Below are 13,882 nucleotides of genomic sequence, written 5' to 3'. Positions count from 1 at the left end.
ATGCATTGTGTGTGATTGAAATTAACTCAGTTCTTCAGCAATCTATACTCTGTTTTCTTTAAAAGCACCAAGAGCTGCAGCAATAGAACATACACTGCATCCAAGTTTCTACTTGTTAAGGTCAAACTATGGTGGAGCGCCTCATTTCTTCTTCTACATCTCTGATTTCCACATGGCACATCAGGCTCGGGTGAATGCAAAACTGTGTCACAATGTTAATGTAAAGAGGCTATGCTAAAAACTAAATTAATGCTCTAGCAGATGTTTCATTTCTTGATTTTTCTAGGGACTTTCTAGAAGGAAATTGATCTCCCTTTTGTTGGTTGCCTTTTTTGTTTCAAAACTTCAGAACTTTGAAAGCATCAAGGCTTGTAAAAAGCTGAAATGGTTTTCCATTTTCTTGACATCGCACATAAAAACTTATATCACAGCAGGAGAGGAGAGAAAAGCATAGGCTACTCTAAACTGGCAAACAGCAATTACTAATGGTGACACAGGATTATCGCAGAAGCCAGTTATGGTGGAATAGGGAAAAAGGCCACTGAAGGAACTAATGGCTTCGTTGTTGGAGGATGAGGTTTCTGAAGTTTAGGTTAAGAGGAGAAAGAAGGCAGCATTGAAAGGCTCAGTGGATTTATGTACCAGGTTGCATGGAAGAATGAAAAGGTCCTGGACAGGGGAGGTGTCGTCTCTGGTAGCAGGACCAGTAGGGAGAGAGAAGTTAGGGAAGTTCCTACAGTGCTATTAAGGGAGCGAAAGGTCAGCTAGGGGATGTATCTGGAACCCGTCAGGTAGAAGAGAGAACAAAATGGCAGTGTAGATGGCTGTGGAGGGAGGATGGCTGAGAAAGCAGGATGAGTGCTGAAGGGAAGGAGGGAGAGGCAACTGGAGAATCTGTGAAGCCACAATCAGGTTCAGGTTTGGCTGTCTGTCCCTCTTGAAGCAAGTCAGGTTAGGAAGGGAAAGAAACATCAGGAGGGATTTAGGACTAGATTCACAAAGGAACTTAGGCATGCTGATGCTGAGTGTCACAGTGCCTAACTATTAGGCACTGGGATAGTCGTAGGAACAACACTGTGATTCACAAAGCCTGAGTTAAGTGCATAGGCTCCCTATACAATGAATAGGGAGAGACTTAGCATGCTATTCACAAAAGCCAGCATGCTAGGAGGGAAATGCCTAAACTAGCCCATTGGAGATGACGACAAGAGTATGTGCTGAGCCTCTCTCACATACATAGGCACCTGGATCCAGGCTGCAGGGAGGCACCTCTCTCTGCTACCGATTCACAACCAGAAACCCCTCTCCTGGAATCTGGTAGCGAAGGTGTTTCTTGTGAAAATGGCTTAGGCAGTTGTCTCACTCCACGCAAAATGGCTAGAGAAGGTGGTGCTGTCACCACCCTCCTTATAACTTTTAGCTCCTTGAGGGCTGGCTCCAGGCACCAGCCAACCAAGCATGTGCTTGGGGCAGCACCTTATAAGGGGCGGCCAATGTTAGGGTGGCGGGGGACGCTCGCGATGTTTTTGTTGCGGGGCGGCCCTCGAGGGTTTTTTCGTTTTGTTTTGGTGGTGTGGCGCTGGGGGTAGGGGGTGGGCGGGGGTTTGGGCAGCCCGGCGCTCAGGGGTTTGGTTGGTGCTTGGCGACCCAGAGCTCGGGGGGGGGGGTTGGACGGCCCGGCATGGCAATCGGGGGGCAAGGGGGTCGGCGGCGCAACACTGGGGGGGGGGCTGTTACGGAGGGGCTGTTCTTTTTTGCCTGGTGCGGCAAAAAAGTTAGAGCCAGCCCTGGCTCCTTGGTTAGAGCACTCACCTACGATGTGAGAGACATACCTTCAATTCCCCCCATAGTCAGAGTGGGGGGAAAAAAATTTGAACAGGAGTCCCTCACCTCTCAGGAATGTGCTCTAACCACTGAGCTATGGGATAGTCCTCCTTGTAGGGCTCCTTGAGTCTCCCCTGTTGAAGCTGTTCCACTGTGGATAATTAAAGAGACATTGAAGCAGGGGCACTGGACCCTGGGTCTCCCTAACTACCAGACTACAGTGTCATTTTCACTCTCTTGCTGACCCAATGACTCTTTAATTATTCATCCACAGTGCAACAGCTTCAACAGGTGAGGCCGAGGGTGCCCCATATCAAAATATCCCATTGCTCAATGGTTAGAGCGCTCTCCTGAGAGGTGGGAGACCCCCACCCCTATCCAAATCCTCTTCCGCCTTCTGGAAGAGGGAGGGAATTGAATCTGGGTCTTTCAAATCTCAGCTAGTTGCTTTACTCACTGAGCTAGAAGTTATAAAATGGGTAGTGGAGTGGCTCATCCCTGGTCACCATCTTTTGAATGGGGCCCTCTCCAGTAGCAGCTCCTGAGCACACCTACCCAGTTTGGACTCTTTGCCTGTGGACCTTCTTTAAATGCCTGTCTTCCCTAGTTCTTAATTGCTGTGGAGCTTAGGTAAGAGATAGGCATCCAGATGCCTAGAGGGAAGCAGCAGTGAACATGCCCAGAGGCAGAAACTTCAGAACCGAGGGGAACTTTTACCATGAAAATTTAGGCATCAAGTGAATTTAGACACCTATAGGGTTTGGAGTGAACACTGTGGATAAGAAGGCAACCTAAAACTGGGACACGGGTGCCTAGGTTTGGGGTTTAGGCTCCAAAGTGCCTGTGTGAGTCTGGCATTTAAATGCCAGAGGAAAGGGAGTGGGTCCCTGTACTTATGTTGCAGCAGGTGGAGGGGGAGAAGGGGTGGGAAGAAGGAGCAAGGGGCTGACAGCTCACTCAGGCAATGGATGAGGTGGACAGAAGAGGTAGTGGAAGAGACCAGGTGGAACTAGGCGTACATCTCTGGAGCCAGGCAGAGTGAAGGAGAGGAGGAAGCATTGGAAGGGAGTAGATGGCTGGGGCTGCGTGTCAGGTGAGGAAGAGAAGGGGGAGAATGTCTGTACATAAAGTGATAAAACCTTTCTGTGTAATTATACAAGTACAGTTAAAGCAATACAACCCCTTAGTGTGGACACAGCTATAGCATCATAAGTATGCTTGTACCAATAGAGATTATTCCTTTGAAATTATACCATTACACTGGTATAATTGTGTCTACAAAAGGGGGGGTTGTACCAGTGTTACGGATGTACAAGGTCCGAGCCTTTATACAGTTTTTTGGGGGAACACCCCTATTATTTGCCAGGCCCTAGGTTTAGTTTTTGTTACAAGAGCAAGCCCCACAGCTGTAGGACTCAGACTGGGCCTTTGAGCTACAGCACCCCTGTTTCTCACTGTGGCTCGTCAGTGAGTCCAAACGAGTTCACACTCTTGTTAGAGACTTGCCCCCTTCAGGGAGCAATGCAAGCAGTAAGTATTGGCAGTAATACAGGGCAGCTTTTGAAAACATTTAGACACCTAGTTAAAATGGTGCAGCAAAGCTTAAATCAGAGACCATGGCAACAATCATCTGCCCCACTTTCCCAGAGCCTGCTAGGATTTCTCTCGTCTCCTCTGTCTGCCTGCCATGGGCAGCAGCAAACTTAAAAACCCACTCTGTTCACACCTGGTCTCTTTGTCCCAAGTTGCAGTAACACTGTACTCACAAGTTCAGGTTGCCTTGGCTCCTAGTTATTGAAAGTTAATGTTCAATCATCCGGGCTTTCATTTTCTCTCCCTATGCTCCATTCATATGTGTTGATTCTAATCAGTTCGTGATAATGTAACCTGTTCTGGCTCACACAGGCATACATGACATCTGCCTGTGTCTCACTTCTGCTGTTCCTGGGCACAAATCATCTTCTTCACACAGAGGGTACATCTATGCTTTGTGCTGGGGGTGTTATTTCCAGCTCAAGGAGACCTACCAGCACTAGTTCTGATTATTTTTAGGGTGGTAGCTCAGAGTGTAGCCATGGCGGGTGGGACTAGCTGCCCCAAATATGTACGTAGCATCTCACATGGACTCCCACTCAGCAGCTAGCCCCTCCCACTACTCATGCCACATGGCTATACTCCATTTTTAATGTGGTAGCTCAATTAGATTTAGTATGGGTACATCTTCTCAAGCTGTGAATTACACCTCCACCTCAAAGTGTAGCCATACCCTCAGTGGGTAGCAATCCAAAGTGAGAGGGTAAACTGAGTCATGCACGCTCATAAAATATTACAGCAATTCCCACATTCTCCACAACCAGTATAGCTATTTTGGTTAAAACACACACACACCCATAACCAACAGTTATACTGGGGAATGGTACAAAAATTGTGGGTAGGCCAGGCCTAAGTGTCTCAAGGGGAAACCTCCTACTTGGCACACAGAATCATAATAGTTCCACTAAGTGAGGTGAACAGAGTGATATCAGGATGAGCATGTCTTCTGTTTAAATTTTAAAAAGAGAGTCAATTGAGGAGGAAGAGGAGATGAACAATAATATTGCAAAACCTTGCTACTCTGTCCCTAATGACTGGGAGATGTGAATTAGGAAGTGAGCACACACAATAAGAATGGATAATGGATCACAAAGTGGCCTTTTTTGTAAGTAGTAATTTAGTTTTAATTATTTATAAATGCCATTCAAATCTAAGGTAATATGCACTGCAAAAATAACAAAGCCTTAGAAGTGTGAGATTTCACTGCAGCTCAGTATTATTCAAGCTCTCCTGAGAAGTGGGCAGAGGCTGCCCTTTTTACATGTGACGTAGAGTTTGTGGATTGGCACCATTTTATTGCACTTAGCATTTATATACACTTTTCAGGCCTGATTCTCCACTACCTTAGACAGTAATTTACACCTGGGCAAAGTGAATGAAATACTATCGGATCAGAATGTTTGTGTTCCACAATCACTTTGGACAGGTGTGAATGACTACACAACATCCAAGGGAATAGAGAATTAGGCCCACTATCTTCAAAGTGCTTTACAAATATAAACTAAAATAAGGATTAGTATTCTGCTTTTTCAGATGGGGAAACTGTGGCAGGGAGGTGAAGTGGCTTGCCCAGGGCCACAGAAGAAGTCAGTGACAGAGCTGGGATTAGAATTCACAGGTTTCTGGCTCCCAGGCTTATGCTCATGTCACTCAGCCACACCTGTCTCTTGATGAGATTAATTATTACCACAAAAGATCATCAGGAACCACATCCTTACTGCTTCTCAGCATAGGAACCAACTGTGTTCCTCTATGCAATTCCACTATGCAGAGTTGAACATGTCACAACACAGTTACACAACATAAAAGTTGCCTCAAGGGTACAGTTACCTAACAAAAAAGTTTTCACAACATCCATCCCCATAGTATAAATGTCACCCCTGCCTCTCCTCCCTTCTAATACGGCGTTAAAGCTTTACTGGGTTCAGTGCTTGTGGAAGGTGCCAGATTGACAACTTGAAGACTAGAGTTCTGCAGCCACAGAACAAGTGCAGCACAAGTAGTGGCAGTGCAAGCTTCTCCCCGGTAGTATTGCCTATGATCAGAGAAAATGCAGAGCCCGTATTTAAAAATGAAACAAAAAACCCCCTAGCACCACACGAAACTAACTTTTTTCTTTATCCCTGGTAAAATAACAGAACAAACCCAATAACAGAATCAGCCCAAAACATCACTGGAAATTTTTCAAGTCCTCTACCTTTCCTGTGATGCCCACCGATCACTACTGCCTGGTATTGGTTAGACTAGTGTCCAGCAGTGACTACTGAGACTACTTTCACAACTAATCTATACAAACACCTTGTCCTCTGAACTGAGGGGTTCAGTCCCTCTCACCTGGCCTCAGGTCCCTTGAAAGTACCCCAGCCCTTTAAGACCTTGCTCCCGCGGCCTTCTAGTTCAACTCCAGCTGCCTTCAAATCCCTATATTATATTCTTCACAAGCCTGGCAGCAGGACCTCAGGGAGTCCGGTTTTCCTCAAGCTCACAAACAATAGGAGAATGGATACCTGCTCAGGACTCTGCTCCATCACCTAGCAGTTTCCCCCCAGTCCTTAGAGGCTTCTGGATCCTGCTCCTTGGTCAGCTTTCTACTAGTCTCTTGCTGACACAGCATAACTGTCAGCCTCTCTAACAACACTGGTCTACAATTGTTGAGAAGTCGTCTGCTTCAGAGATAAAATGTGCTATTTATTATGTATTTTGATGTGCTGAATTCAAATGTGACAATTAAAACAACTGATTGGCTGTTTCTAAGATATTTAAGTTTTTACATTTTATGTCTATGTATATTGTGTAGATAGTAGAGTTTTAATCATAAATTGTAAACCTAGGTCTTTTCATGTGTTTATGGTTGCTTTACATGACAATATTACACCTGTCCTGTTTATGTAACACTTTAAAAATCAGCAAAAGGGTTATATAAATAAAATTTATTATGAAACAAAAGGCAAAAACTATTATGTACATAGTTTAGTCCTATTCAGTGTCTGCTCGGTGCTTCTTGGCTTGTCTCTTGAATTCATTAAATGGAGCATCTCTTATCACTGTCCAGCAATAGTCTGCAAGCATTGATGGGCTCCATTTGTCCTGATAGCGTTTCTCCATTGTTGCAATGTCCTGGTGAAATCGCTTGCCGTGCTCATCGCTCACTGCTCCGCAGTTCAGTGGAAAAAAATCTAGATGAGAGTGCAAAAAATGTATCTTTAGTGACATGTTGCAACCAAGGCTTTTGTATGCCTTGAGGAGGTTTTCCACCAACAACCTGTAGTTGTCTGCCTGGTTGTTTCCTAGAAAATTTATTGCTAGTAACTAGAAGGCTTTCAATGCCATCTTTTCCTTGCCACGCAGTGCACGGTCAAATGCATCATCTCGAAGAAGTTCACGAATCTGAGGACCAACAAAGACACCTTCCTTTATCTTAGTATTACTTAACCTTGGAAATTTTCCATGGAGGTACTTGAAAGCTGCTTGTGTTTTGTCAATGGCCTTGACAAAGTTCTTCATCAGACCCAGCTTGATGTGTAAGGGTGGTAACAAAATCTTCCTTGATTCAACAAGTGGTGGATGCTGAACACTTTTCCTCCCAGGCTCCAATGACTGTCAGAGTGGCCAATCTTTCTTGATTAGTGGGAATCTCTTGCACGACTATCCCATTCGCAGAGAAAACAGCAGTACTTTGTGTATCCAGTCTGCAGACCAAGCAAGAGAGCAACAACCTTCAAATCGCCACAAAGCTGCCACTGATGTTGGTCATAGTTTATGCACCTCAAAAGTTGTTTCATGTTGTCATAGGTTTCCTTCATATGGACTGCATGACCAACTGGAATTGATGGCAAAAAATTGCCATTATGCAGTAAAACAGCTTTAAGACTCGTCTTCGATGAATCAATGAACTGTCTCCACTCATCTGGATCGTGAACGATGTTGAGGGCTGCCATCACACCATCGATGTTGTTGCAGGCTACAAGATCACCTTCCATGAAGAAGAATGGGACAAGATCCTTTTGACGGTCACGAAACATGGAAACCCTAACATCACCTGCCAGGAGATTCCACTGGTGTAGTCTGGAGCCCAACAGCTCTGCCTTACTCTTGGGTAGTTCCAAATCCCTGACAAGGTCATTCAGTTCACCTTGTGTTATGAGGTGTGGTTCAGAGGAGGAGGATGGGAGAAAATGTGGGTCCTGTGACATTGATGGTTCAGGACCAGAAGTTTCGTCCTCTTCCTCTTCCTCGTTTGACTCAAGTGAGAATGATTCTGGTGCATCAGGAACCAGCAGTCCTTCTCCGTGGAGTACTGGGCATATAGCTGATGGAATGTTTGGATAATGCACAGTCCACTTTTTCTTCTTTGATACACCTTTCCCAACTGGAGGCACCATGCAGAAGTAATAATTGCTGGTATGATCTGTTGGCTCTCTCCAAATCATTGGCACTGCAAAAGGCATAGATTTCCTTTTCCTGTTCAACCACTGGCAAAGATTTGTTGCACAAGTGTTGCTGCATATGTGTGGGGCCCACCTCTTGTCCTGATCTCCAATTTTGCAGCCAAAATAAAGGTGATAGGCTTTCTTAACCATAGTGGTTATACTGCGCTTTTGTGATGCAAAAGTCACTTCACCACAAACATAGGAGAAATTGTCTACACTGTTCACACAAGTACGAGGCATCTCTGCTCACTTTGGCTAAACAGAAATGTGTCCCTTTGCAAAATCAAACACTGACAAATAAGAGAGCACGACACTGTATGATTTCTAGAGCTGATCTAGGGCAATTTGTTCAGCAGAGTGATGTAAGCTTCGTTATGATTGCATTATCCATGACTTCTAGGAATAACATGATGCAATCCATATCATGTATGACGCAATACCAGCTTCAGATTACATCCTTCATTGTTTTGCCTAAAAAGCAAGTACTGTCCAAACCCAGTCATAGATTTATTCATAGATCCAGTCAAAGATGTATTTTAGTCATTTCTGGTTTAAATTGAGATCCCTTCCCTTTATAACTCACTTATCCTCCGCCATTCCCAAGTCAAGGGTCGTATATACTGATCCAATAGCATATCTTGAAAACTAGAGCCAATCAACAATTTTAAGTATCATTTTCGTTCTCAGTGACCCAGAATTAGTAAAGTTTGACTACATTTATTTCAGAAGCATTTTGGCTGTAGAGCAGTGCAATCACCCCCTTCTGCCTGGGCAGCAGGCTCTTACCCCAGCTGCTGCTGGTCAACCAATTAGCCAGTTGGGGAGGTAGCTATTCTCTCTCTTAATCCCTTAGAGCTGTGGCAGAATGGAGTTTATACTCCCTAACCTATTTCTGTTTCTCTGCTTATTCACCTGCCGCAGCTTGTCTAAGACTGTGAGCTCTGGTCGAGGCAGGGACTGTCATTGCATTGGTTATTTTTATAGTACCTTGACCAATGGGGTCCAGACCCTTGACGGGAGTCCGGAGGCCCTACCGCCAGAGAAACAATAACTTATCATCAACTAAGAAGGGTAATAATGGTGGGGGAAATCCCTAAATATTTAAAGAATAACAAGACCATAAGCAACAAGCAGCACAGGAGGAGCAAGTGGAGGGTGTCCTGCATGAGAGCAGGTTTGGCAAATAAAGAATAACTCTTGCCAGGCAAAAACTGATATTTTGATAGCACTACAGAATTCGTAAATGAAGGGATGGCACTAGATATGTATTTAGCATGTCATGCATTGTCTTATGAAATCTCACTTTCAGCATTTACTCAGCTTGGCTTGGATAAAAGTACTGTCAGATGGATTAATAAATGTCTTCAGGAATACACATAAAGGGTAATGATAAATGGCAATATATCAAGATGGGAAGAAGTCTAACTGGGTACCACAAGGATCAGGTTTAGCACTGATCTTATTTAACATCTTCATTGAGGATGTGGAAGTGGGAGTACATGGTGCATTAATGAAATGTGCAGATGATATTAAACTGGGTGGAGCTGTGAGTACCAGTGAGGCCAAAGAAATAATGCAATAGGCACATATGAGCTATGGAAAACAGACTGAAAATGGCAAAATGCCTTAAAAAATCATGCATTAAGAAGTAGGAAGAACAAACAAAAAACAATGCTAGGCACTTTGTGGACACACAAGAAGGGATGGTCCCTGCCCTGAAAAGCTAAAAGAGATAGCAGATAAACTAAACATGAATTTGCCATGGAAAATAGTGTCAGGGGCAGGGGAACTGGGTCATTGTCAGTCAGGCCTAGTGGTCAGAGTCCAAAAGCCAGAGCCAAGGGTTGAGACAGGGTCAAAACCAGGGCTGACGTTCAGGACTGAAATCAGAATCTGAATGCCAGAGCAAAAGGTCAAAACAGAGTTGTAGTCAGGAATCAGAACCAAGGATTGGAACCAGATTACCAGGAGTAAGAGGAGGCAGGAGCAAGACTGGGACAGGATGGAAACAAGGCTGGGTGTAGGACAGGGTCTGAGCTGGATGTGTAGTGAAGCTTGGAGAGAGACAAACACAGGGAGGCAGTGAATCCATGGACATGGATGTTGAGCAGTCAGCAAGCTACTGCTGCTGCTGGGCTAAAGAACTGGCCTGCTGGCTTCCTCAGGCAGTCAGGCAGGATGGTCCATGAGGCAGCCTAGCTGGCTCATTAGTGTATCAGGATTACTGAGAAGGTGCAGCAGCAGGGCCTTACACCTGACAAATGGCATCAGCAAAAGCCAGTGCAATTTAGGAAGGTATGCGCAGACCTCACCTCATGAAGCAGGGAGGTATTCTCAATAGAGTTCTAACGTAACCACACCTGCTTGTCTATCAATGGAAGATCCCTATCAGCTTGGTATCAAATTTTCTGAATGATTGTAAGTTATCAGAAGCTATTGATAAATCTGAGATGAGCAATAAGAATGATTAGAGACTTGGAAGGACTGACATGAGGAAAGACTAAAAAAACTAAATGGATGTATAGCTTGGGTAGGTGACGACCACAGAGAGCATGACAAAAGTCTAGAACTATTTTGAGGGTGTGACCAAGGAGTGAGAAATTATTTAGGGTGGAACAAAGGGTATAATTAGTAACTGTAGTAGTACAAAGTTAATAAAGGAGAATTTAGGGTGAATATTAAAAGAAGTTCCTACCAGGGAGACATGAGAATGGGGAAGGGAAGGGAAGTGGTAGAAGCCTCCTCAGTAGGGATGCTTCAAACCATGCTGGACAAGACACCAGAAAACCTGCATTGCCAGAAAGATGGACTACATGACCTCATACGGGTTTGCCATCTCTCATTTTTTTGATTCTATAACATGGAGATGGTAGAGATCTTTATTCCAGTTACTTACAAGTTATGGACTGCAGAGGTAGACCTTAATTAAGGTAGAATGCTAGGGAGTCAATTAAGACCTTGAACTTGCAAGCCCTTAAGTGGTGGATGGTGAACGCTGTTGTTGCACTTTAGCTCTAGGAGAGGTAAAAGCTACAATTAAGGCTCAATTAAGGTTAAGCCATGGGGAGGATCCTCCATACCAAGCTGCAGTAAGTCTTGAGCCCCTTGCACATCAGCTTTGTTGGATAAAATAGTTGAGGATGGAGAATAGGCATGTCTGAGAAGGTACGGGCTTAGTTAAGCATGATCTTCATCATGCTAATACCATCCTTAACTAGTTGCTCCCCTCTTAGCTACTTGACAGGGGCAACTCATCAGCCATGCAATTATACTGTCATTAATGCAAAATCGGGCTCTCTTGCTCTCCCTCTCCTATTACCTTGTGCTTATATGCACAAAACACTGCACCTGCTGTCTGAAGGACACACCCTAAATCTTTCCTTGACAAAATTTAGCAAACAGAGCTAATACACCTGCAGTTTTTAAACTATTTCCACACTGAAGCTTGTTACTCAGTGTGTGATGATTCTTTTGAGCCCTTCCTAGTTTTATACACACACATACTCCAATGGAACACTAAAAAGCTGGGAAACAGGAATGCTTTACTATTTTTATATTACATTTTTTACTTACAGTTTGAGTTTTCTGTCCCAATGATGATAGTCATCATGTTACAAATAAGGCCTAAAGTCATAAAACATGCTTATTTTCTTCATAAACACAGAAGGATAATATTTTAATGGAGATAAGAGCACCATCTAGTGCTAAACAGCATTTGTTGGTCCCGATGTCTGTCACTCTTTAATATTTTTATAGGTCGTCAGGTCAAAGAAGCATTAAGCTTTAGAAGCGATGAGCACCCACAACACCCATAGGCAGTGGTTGAAGGCACTCACCACCTGGTAGGAAATAAGGTAATGCTGAAGGCAAATAATTAACACAATTGTTATTAACTTAATTCACTGAGAGCCAGAGTCTACCATCCTCACTCATGTTGAGTGGGAGCATATCACAAGCAGCCCCACTGACCTCATTAAAGGAAGGTAATACTCAGTAAGTGTGTGAGCAGTATTGACAATCCAGACATTCAGACTCATGTATTGGGCCACCCAAAATCATGAGACTGACTTAAGAGGTCCCCAGTATACTTCTCACTAACTGGGTTCCCTTAGAACCTCAGTTATGCTGGAAGTGCCCAGGAAGTGAATTGGCTCCTATTGGTACCAGATTTTTAAAAGGGCTCAGGGCCAGATTTTCAACTGCTCAGAACCAACAAGTGGGGCAAGATTTCCACAAGAGTTCAGCTCCCATGTAGACAGCTAACTGAAGGCCAGATTTTCTAAAGCTCAGTACCCAGATATGTACCTGACATGCTGAGCTCTCTTGAAAATCTGGACACCTATTTAGATGCCTAAATGGGAATTGAACTCCTTTGGAAATATGCCTATAAAAGTCCTGGGGAATATGATCATGTGTCAGCAAGGGGGAGAAGGTAGATATGTATATTTGGTGGAAATGCAGATGGGTGTGGAGGTGGATTTTGTATGTGGGTGTATATCTGAATGGGGTCTGTAAATATGTGGTTTCTGGTTATCAGGGTGTATGTTACGTAGTGTGTAGGGGGTTGGTTTTGCATCTATTTTATAGTTGTAAGGAAACTGTGGACAGTTCTGGAGTGTCAGTGTGAGTATAATTACCTGCGGAGTCTGTATCTGGTGTGTAGGTCTAATACTGTTGCTGCATTGAGCGATGGAGTTTAATGCATGGCCACAGTTGCACTCATGAATCTGCAACTAAAAAAATTGCTACAGATGATGTAATAGTCTCCTGCTTCTAAGCGGGGAAGGGGGAGTTATTTATGTAAGCTTGCTTAAGTGACTATTTCTCTTTAAGGAATTAGCCAAATGCCATGTTTGAAATTTGACACTGGAGCCAATTTTGAGTTAAGACCCACCATTTTGATTATTTTTCTGCTTGCATAACTGATAAACAGCCAGGCCAGTTCTTCTCAAACTTTCCCCAAAAATGTGAGATGTATTCAGTCATGTGATGTTTAAACACAACTGGAACCTTCTAAGAAAGAGAAAACAGAAAATACAGATTTAGGCCCAAATTATGCCCTACCATGATAAAATCCCAATGAGGGTGAAAGAGGACTGAAAGTCAATGAATTTCAGAGGCATGAGAGTCAGTAGAAGGCTTTATGGCTTCATGGAAGGCCGAAGGGTATATAGCCTCCTAACCCACAGAGTATCCACTAGGAAGGCAAAATCTTTCTCCACCGATTCCAGAGCATGCATGCACAGTGGCCTGTCTTGCCACACTGCCCTTCTAGTTCTTGTTCCATCTGGCTGTGTGACTTGTGGTTCCAAGAGAGGCTAGACTCACTGACTGCACTTTGTAGAAGAATGAGGTCAAGCATGAGTAAATGGTCAGTCTGGAAGCCTGATTCACTACCGTCTGGTGTAGAGTGACCAGACAGCAAATGTGAAAAATTGGGACAGGCGTAGGAGATAATAGGAGCCTATATAAGAAAAAGACCCAAAAATCGGGACATCCCGTGCCAGGTGTTGTCATTTACATCTGTGCAAACTGAGTGTAAACCCCAGATCAGCATGACATGTTTCATAGGTAAAAATGCAAGGTGCAAGGCAGTGGAGAATCAGACCCCAGATTTTTTAAACTATGGATTTATTTTAATTTAATTTTGGATGTTTAGAGTCCCCTGATTGATCCCTCTCCTTTTCCCTTCCTTTTCACACTCAAAAACCCTGCCCACATTCAGGAAGGTTCATGCTCATTGGCAGGAATTGTGGCTGGCAGCAAGTAAAAAACCTGAGTTCTACTACACTTTAAGTATAGCTTTTGTTACAAGCAGAACCAAACAAACATCATTAGTTCAAAAACTCTTACAGACCACTTTTTCCCCCCGGACTGTTTCTAGTTTTGGTTTTGTTCTATGTTTACAGCTACTATATAATTACCATAAATAAAACAGCATGACAGGACATGTCAAAGCCACACCCCAAATGTGTTGTGAGAAGTGGCTTGAGAAATGAGGTTACTCAACTATAATTTCCTAACACACACTTTGA

This window comes from Chrysemys picta, chromosome 1 (assembly GCF_011386835.1).
Source record: "Chrysemys picta bellii isolate R12L10 chromosome 1, ASM1138683v2, whole genome shotgun sequence".
NCBI lineage: Eukaryota > Metazoa > Chordata > Testudines > Emydidae > Chrysemys > Chrysemys picta.
The sequence above is the reverse complement of the archived record's forward strand: the minus strand, read 5'-3'. Positions refer to the sequence as shown.